Raw genomic sequence first — 9,271 nt, 5'->3', positions numbered from 1 at the left:
CTTCCCCCACAAGCCAGAGGGGGGCGCCCCCACCCCTAGGGTTTCCAACCCTAGGCGCAGGGGAAGGCCCAAGGGGGGCGCCCCAGCCCACTAAGGGCTGGTTACCTTCCACTTTCAGCCCATGGGGCCCTCCGGGATAGGTGGCCCCACCCGGTGGACCCCCGGGACCCTTCCGGTGGTCCAGGTACAATACCTGTAACCCCCGAAACTTTCCCGGTGGCCGAAACTGGACTTCCCATATATAAATCTTCACCTCCGGACCATTCCGGAACTCCTCGTGACGTCCGGGACTCCGAACAACTTTCGGGTTTCCGCATACATATATCTCTACAATCCTAGCGTCACCGAACCTTAAGTGTGTAGACCCTACGGGTTCGGGAGACATGCAGACATGACCGAGACGCCTCTCCGGTCAATAACCAACAGTGGGATCTGGATACCCATGTTGGCTCCCACATGTTCCACGATGATCTCATCGGATGAACCACGATGTCGAGGATTCAGTCAATCCCGTATGCAATTCCCTTTGTCAATCGGTATGTTACTTGCCCGAGATTCGATCGTCGGTATCCCAATACCTTGTTCAATCTCGTCACCGGCAAGTCTCTTTACTCGTACCGCAATGCATGATCCCGTGACTAACGCCTTAGTCACATTGAGCTCATTATGATGATGCATTACCGAGTGGGCCCAGAGATACCTCTCCGTCACACGGAGTGACAAATCCCAGTCTCGATCCGTGCCAACCCAACAGACACTTTCAGAGATACCCGTAGTGCACCTTTATAGTCACCCAGTTACGTTGTGACGTTTGGCACACCCAAAGCACTCCTACGGTATCCGGGAGTTGCATGATCTCATGGTCTAAGGAAAAGATACTTGACATTGGAAAAGCTCTAGCAAACGAAACTACACGATCTTTATGCTATGCTTAGGATTGGGTCTTGTCCATCACATCATTCTCCCAATGATGTGATCCCGTTATCAACGACATCCAATGTCCATAGTCAGGAAACCATGACTATCTGTTGATCAACGAGCTAGTCAACTAGAGGCTTACTAGGGACACGTTGTGGTCTATGTATTCACACATGTATTACGATTTCCGGATAACACAATTATAGCATGAACAATAGACAATTACCATGAACAAAGAAATATAATAATAACCATTTATTATTGCCTCTAGGGCATATTTCCAACAGTCTCCCACTTGCACCAGAGTCAATAATCTAGTTACATTGTGATGAATCGAACACCCATTGCGTCCTGGTGTTGATCATGTTTTGCTCTAGGGAGAGGTTTAGTCAACGGATCTGCTATATTCAGGTCCGTATGTACTTTACAAATATCTATGTCTCCATTTTGAACACTTTCACGAATGGAGTTGAAGCGACGCTTGATATGCCTGGTCTTCCTGTGAAACCCGGGCTCCTTCGCAAGGGCAATAGCTCCAGTGTTGTCACAGAAGAGAGTCATCGGGCCCAACGCGTTGGGAATCACCCCTAGGTCGGTAATGAACTCCTTCATCCAGACTGCTTCCTGCGCTGCCTCCGAGGCTGCCATGTACTCCGCTTCACATGTAGATCCCGCCACGATGCTTTGCTTGCAACTGCACCAGCTTACTGCTCCTCCATTCAAAATATACACATATCCGGTTTGTGACTTCGAGTCATCCAGATCTGTGTCGAAGCTAGCGTCGACGTAACCCTTTACGACGAGCTCTTCGTCACCTCCATATACGAGAAACATATCCTTAGTCCTTTTCAGGTACTTCAGGATATTCTTGACCGCTGTCCAGTGTTCCATGTCGGGATTACTTTGGTACCTTCCGACCAAACTTACGGCAATGTTTACATCAGGTCTGGTACACAGCATGGCATACATAATAGACCCTATGGCCGAGGCACAGGGGATGACACTCATCTTTTCTCTATCTTCTGCCGTGGTCGGGCATTGAGCCGTGCTCAATTGCGCACCTTGCAATACAGGCAAGAACCCCTTCTTGGACTGATCCATATTGAACTTCTTCAATATCTTGTCAAGGTATGTACTCTGTGAAAGACCAATGAGGCATCTTGTTCTATCTCTATAGATCTTGATGCCTAATATATAAGCAGCTTCTCCAAGGTCCTTCATTGAAAAACACTTATTCAAATAGGCCTTTATACTTTCCAAGAATTCTATATCATTTCCCATCAACAATATGTCATCCACATATAATAAGAGAAATGCTACAGAGCTCCCACTCACTTTCTTGTAAACACAGGCTTCTCCATAAGTCTGTGTAAACCCAAACGCTTTGATCATCTCATCAAAGCGAATGTTCCAACTCCGAGATGCTTGCACCAGCCCATAGATTGAGCGCTGGAGCTTGCATACTTTGTTAGCATTCTTAGGATCGACAAAACCTTCCGGCTGCATCATATACAACTCTTCCTTAAGGAAGCCGTTAAGGAATGCCGTTTTGACGTCCATCTGCCATATCTCATAATCATAGTATGCGGCAATTGCTAACATGATTCGGACGGACTTCAGCTTCGCTACGGGTGAGAAAGTCTCATCGTAGTCAACCCCTTGAACTTGTCGATAACCATCCGCGTCCGTCTTCTTCTTAAAGATCCATTTGTTTTCTATGGCTCGCCGATCATCGGGCAAGTCAGTGAAAGTCCATACTTCGTTTTCATACATGGATCCTATCTCGGATTTCATGGCTTCTAGCCATTTGTCGGAATCCGGGCCCGCCATCGCTTCTTCATAGTTCGAAGGTTCACCGTTGTCTAACAACATGATTTCTAGGACAGGGTTGCCGTACCACTCTGGTGCGGAACGTGTCCTTGTGGACCTACGAGGTTCAGTAGTAACTTGATCCGAAGCTTCATGATCATCATCATTAACTTCCTCTCCAGTCGGTGTAGGCACCACAGGAGCATCTTCCCGCGCTGCGCTACTTTCCGATTCGGAAGGGGTGACTATCACCTCATCAAGTTCCACTTTCCTCCCACTCAATTCTTTCGAGAGAAACTCCTTCTCCAGAAAGGACCCGTTCTTGGCAACGAAGATCTTGCCTTCGGATCTGAGGTAGAAGGTATACCCAATAGTTTCCTTAGGGTATCCTATGAAGACGCATTTCTCCGACTTGGGTTCGAGCTTTTCAGGTTGAAGTTTCTTGACATAAGCATCGCATCCCCAAACTTTTAGAAACGACAGCTTAGGTTTCTTCCCAAACCATAATTCATACGGTGTCGTCTCAACGGATTTCGACGGAGCCCTATTTAAAGTGAATGCGGCAGTCTCTAAAGCATAGCCCCAAAATGAGAGCGGTAAATCGGTAAGAGACATCATAGATCGCACCATATCCAATAGAGTGCGATTACGACGTTCGGACACACCATTTCTCTGAGGTGTTCCAGGCGGCGTGAGTTGTGAAACTATTCCACATTTCCTTAAGTGTGTACCAAATTCGTGACTTAAATATTCTCCACCACGATCTAATCGTAAGAATTTTATTTTCCTGTCACGTTGATTCTCAACTTCACTCTGAAATTCCTTGAACTTTTCAAAGGTTTCAGACTTGTGTTTCATTTGGTAGACATACCCATATCTACTTAAGTCATCAGTGAGAGTGAGAACATAACGATATCCTCCGCGAGCCTCAACACTCATTGGACCGCACACATCGGTATGTATGATTTCCAATAAGTTGGTTGCTCGCTCCATTGTTCCGGAGAACGGAGTCTTGGTCATCTTACCCAAGAGGCATGGTTCGCACGTGTCAAATGATTCATAATCAAGAGACTCCAAAAGTCCATCTGCATGGAGCTTCTTCATGCGCTTGACACCAATGTGACCAAGGCGGCAGTGCCACAAGTATGTGGGACTATCGTTATCAACTTTACATCTTTTGGTATTCACACTATGAATATGTGTAACATCACGTTCGAGATTCATCAAGAATAAACCATTGACCATCGGGGCATGACCATAAAACATATCTCTCAAATAAATAGAACAACCATTATTCTCAGATTTAAATGAGTAGCCATCTCGAATTAAACGAGATCCAGATACAATGTTCATGCTCAAAGCTGGCACTAAATAACAATTATTGAGGTTTAAAACTAATCCCGTAGGTTGATGCAGAGGTAGCGTGCCGACGGCGATCACATCGACCTTGGAACCATTCCCGACGCGCATCGTCACCTCGTCCTTCGCCAGTCTCCGTTTATTCCGTAGTTCCTGTTTTGAGTTACAAATATGAGCAACCGCACCGGTATCAAATACCTAGGAGCTACTACGAGTACTGGTAAGGTACACATCAATTACATGTATATCACATATACCTTTGGTGTTGCCGGCCTTCTTGTCCGCCAAGTATTTGGGGCAGTTCCGCTTCCAGTGACCAATTCCCTTGCAATAAAAGCACTCAGTTTCTGGCTTGGGTCCATTCTTCGACTTCTTCCCAGTAACTGGCTTACCGGGCGCGGCAACTCCCTTGCCGTCCTTCTTGAAGTTCTTCTTACCCTTGCCCTTCTTGAACTTAGTGGTTTTATTCACCATCAACACTTGATGTTCTTTTCTGATTTCCACCTCCGCTGATTTCAGCATTGAATATACCTCAGGGATGGTCTTTTCCATCTCCTGCATATTGAAGTTCATCACAAAGCTCTTGTAGCTTGGTGGAAGCGACTGGAGGATTCTGTCAATGACCGCGTCATCTGGGAGATTAACTCCCAGCTGAGTCAAGCGGTTGTGCAACCCAGACATTCTGAGTATGTGCTCACTAACAGAACTGTTCTCCTCCATTTTACAGCTGAAGAACTTGTCGGAGACATCATATCTCTCGACCCGGGCATGAGCTTGGAAAACCATTTTCAGCTCCTCGAACATCTCATATGCTCCATGTTTCTCAAAACGCTTTTGGAGACCCGGTTCTAAGCTGTAAAGCATGCCGCACTGAACGAGGGAGTAATCATCAGCACATGTTTGCCAAGTGTTCATAACGCCTTGGTTCTCTGGGATTGGTGCTTCACCTAGCGGTGCTTCTAAGACATAATCTTTCTTGGCTACTATGAGGATGAGCCTAAGGTTCCGGACTCAGTCCGTATAGTTGCTGCCATCATCTTTCAGCTTGGTTTTCTCTAGGAACGCGTTGAAATTGAGGACAACGTTGGCCATTTGATCTACAAGACATAGTGTAAAGATTTTAGACTAAGTTCATGATAATTAAGTTCATTTAATCAAATTACTAAATGAACTCCCACTCAAATAGACATCCCTCTAGTCATCTAAGTGAAACATGATCCGAGTTAACTAGGCCGTGTCCGATCATCACGTGAGACGGACTAGACAAGATCGGTGAACATCTCCATGTTGATCGTATCTTCTATACGACTCATGCTCGACCTTTCGGTCCTTCGTGTTCCGAGGCCATGTCTGTACATGCTAGGCTCGTCAAGTCAACCTAAGTGGATTGCGTGTGTTCCGAGGCCATGTATGTACATGCTAGGCTCGTCAACACCCGTTGTATGCGAACGTTAGAATCTATCACACCCGATCATCACGTGGTGCTTCGAAACAACGAACCTTTGCAACGGTGCACAGTTAGGGTGAACACTTTCTTGAAATTATTATAAGGGATCATCTTACTTACTACCGTCGTTCTAAGCAAATAAGATGCAAAAACATGATAAACATCACATGCAATCAAATAGTGACATGATATGGCCAATATCATTTTGCTCCTTCGATCTCCATCTTCGGGGCACCATGATCATCTTCGTCACCGGCATGACACCATGATCTCCATCATCATGATCTCCATCATTGTGTCTTCATGAAGTCGTCACGCCAACGATTACTTCTACTTCTATGGCTAACGCGTTTAGCAACAAAGTAAAGTAATTTACATGGCGTTTATTCAATGACACGTAGGTCATGCAAAATAATAAAGACAACTCCTATGGCTCCTGCTGGTTGTCATACTCATCGACATGCAAGTCGTGATTCCTATTACAAGAATATGATCAATCTCATACATCACATATATCATTCATCACATCTTCTGGCCATATCACATCACATAGCACTTGCTGCAAAAACAAGTTAGACGTCCTCTAATTGTTGTTGCAAGTTTTTACGTGGTTTGTAGGTTTCTAACAAGAACGTTTCTTACCTAAGTATGACCACAACGTGATTTGCCAATTTCTATTTACCCTTCATAAGGACCCTTTTCATCGAATCCGTTCCGACTAAAGTAGGAGAGACAGACACCCGCTAGCCACCTTATGCATCTAGTGCATGTCAGTCGGTGGAACCTGTCTCACGTAAGCGTACGTGTAAGGTCGGTCCGGGCCGCTTCATCCTACAATGCCGCCGAAACAAGATACGACTAGTAGCGGCAAGAAGAATTGGCAAACTCAACGCCCACAACTGCTTTGTGTTCTACTCGTGCATTGTAACTACGCATAGGCCTGGCTCATGATGCCACTGTTGGGAATCGTAGCATAATTTTAAAATTTTCCTACGTTCACCAAGATGCATCTATGGATTATACTAGCAACGAGGGGAAAGGAGTGCATCTACATACCCTTGTAGATCGCAAGCGGAAGCGTTCCAATGAACGTGGATGACGGAGTCGTACTCGCCGTGATTCAAATCACCGATGACCGAGTGCCGAACGGACGGCACCTCCGCGTTCAACACACGTACGGTGCAGCAACGTCTCCTCCTTCTTGATCCAGCAAGGGGGAAGGAGAGGTTGATGAAGATCCAGCAGCACGACGGCGTGGTGGTGGATGTAGCAGGTCTCGGCAGGGCTTCGCCGAGCTTCTGCGAGAGGGAGAGGTGTTGCAGGGGAGGAGGGAGGCTCCCAAGGCTGTCAAGTTGCTGCCCTCCCTCCCCCCCCCCTTATATAGGCCCCCTGGGGGGGCGCCGGCCCTGGAGATGGGATCGCAAGGGGGGGCGGCGGCCAAAGGGGGGAAGGGGGTGGCTTCCCCCACAAGCCAGAGGGGGGCGCCCCCCACCCCTAGGGTTTCCAACCCTAGGCGCAGGGGGAGGCCCAAGGGGGGCGCCCCAGCCCACTAAGGGCTGGTTACCTTCCACTTTCAGCCCATGGGGCCCTCCGGGATAGGTGGCCCCACCCGGTGGACCCCCGGGACCCTTCCGGTGGTCCCGGTACAATACCGGTAACCCCCGAAACTTTCCCGGTGGCCGAAACTGGACTTCCCGTATATAAATCTTCACCTCCGGACCATTCCGGAACACCTGGTGACGTCCGGGATCTCATCCGGGACTCCGAACAACTTTCGGGTTTCCGCATACATATATCTCTACAACCCTAGCGTCACCGAACCTTCAGTGTGTAGACCCTACGGGTTCGGGAGACATGCAGACATGACCGAGACGCCTCTCCGGTCAATAACCAACAGCGGGATCTGGATACCCATGTTGGCTCCCACATGTTCCACGATGATCTCATCGGATGAACCACGATGTCGAGGATTCAGTCAATCCCGTATGCAATTCCCTTTGTCAATCGGTATGTTACTTGCCCGAGATTCGATCGTCGGTATCCCAATACCTTGTTCAATCTCGTCACCGGCAAGTCTCTTTACTCGTACCGCAATGCATGATCCCGTGACTAACGCCTTAGTCACATTGAGCTCATTATGATGATGCATTATCGAGTGGGCCCAGAGATACCTCTCCGTCACACGGAGTGACAAATCCCAGTCTCGATCCGTGCCAACCCAACAGACACTTTCGGAGATACCCGTAGTGCACCTTTATAGTCACCCAGTTATGTTGTGACGTTTGGCACACCCAAAGCACTCCGACGGTATCCGGGAGTTGCACGATCTCATGGTCTAAGGAAAATATACTTGACATTGGAAAAGCTCTAGCAAACAAAACTACACGATCTTTATGCTATGCTTAGGATTGGGTCTTGTCCATCACATCATTCTCCCAATGATGTGATCCCGTTATCAACGACATCCAATGTCCATAGTCAGGAAACCATGACTATCTGTTGATCAACGAGCTAGTCAACTAGAGGCTTACTAGGGACACGTTGTGGTCTATGTATTCACACATGTATTACGATTTCCGGATAACACAATAATAGCATGAACAATAGACAATTACCATGCTATAATTGTGTTATCCGGAAATCGTAATATATGTGTGAATACATAGACCACAACGTGTCCCTAGTAAGCCTCTAGTTGACTAGCTTGTTGATCAACAGATAGTCATGGTTTCCTGACTATGGACATTGGATGTCGTTGATAACGGGATCACTTCATTGGGAGAATGATGTGATGGACAAGACCCAATCCTAAGCATAGCATAAAGATCGTGTAGTTTCGTTTGCTAGAGCTTTTCCAATGTCAAGTATCTTTTCCTTAGACCATGAGATCGTGCAACTCTCGGATACCGTAGGAGTGCTTTGGGTGTGCCAAACGTCACAACGTAACTGGGTGACTATAAAGGTGCACTACGGGTATCTCCGAAAGTGTCTGTTGGGTTGGCACGGATCGAGACTGGGATTTGTCACTCCGTGTGACGGAGAGGTATCTCTGGGCCCACTCGGTAATGCATCATCATAATGAGCTCAATGTGACTAAGGCGTTAGTCACGGGATCATGCATTGCGGTACGAGTAAAGAGACTTGCCGGTAACGAGATTGAACAGGGTATTGGGATACCGACGATCGAATCTCGGGCATGTAACATACCGATTGACAAAGGGAATTGAATACGGGATTGACTGAATCCTCGACATCGTGGTTCATCCGATGAGATCATCGTGGAACATGTGGGAGCCAACATGGGTATCCAGATCCCGCTGTTGGTTATTGACCGGAGAGGCGTCTCGGTCATGTCTGCATGTCTCCCGAACCCGTAGGGTCTACACACTTAAGGTTCGGTGACGCTAGGGTTGTAGAGATATATGTATGCGGAAACCCGAAAGTTGTTCGGAGTCCCGGATGAGATCCCGGACGTCACGAGGAGTTCCGGAATGGTCCGGAGGTGAAGAATTATATATGGGAAGTCCAGTTTCGGGGGTTACCGGTATTGTACCGGGACCACCGGAAGGGTCCCGGGGGTCCATCGGGTGGGGCCACCTATCCTGGAGGGCCCCATGGGCTGAAGTGGGAAGGGAACCAGCCCCTAGTGGGCTGGGCGCCCCCCCCATGGGCCTCCCCCCATGCGCCTAGGGTTGGGAACCCTAGGGTGGGGGGCTTCCCACTTGCCTTGGGGGGTAA

Source organism: Triticum aestivum, chromosome 3D (assembly GCF_018294505.1).
Source record: "Triticum aestivum cultivar Chinese Spring chromosome 3D, IWGSC CS RefSeq v2.1, whole genome shotgun sequence".
In the NCBI taxonomy this organism is placed as follows: Eukaryota; Viridiplantae; Streptophyta; class Magnoliopsida; order Poales; family Poaceae; genus Triticum; species Triticum aestivum.
Note: the sequence above shows the minus strand (reverse complement) of the source record.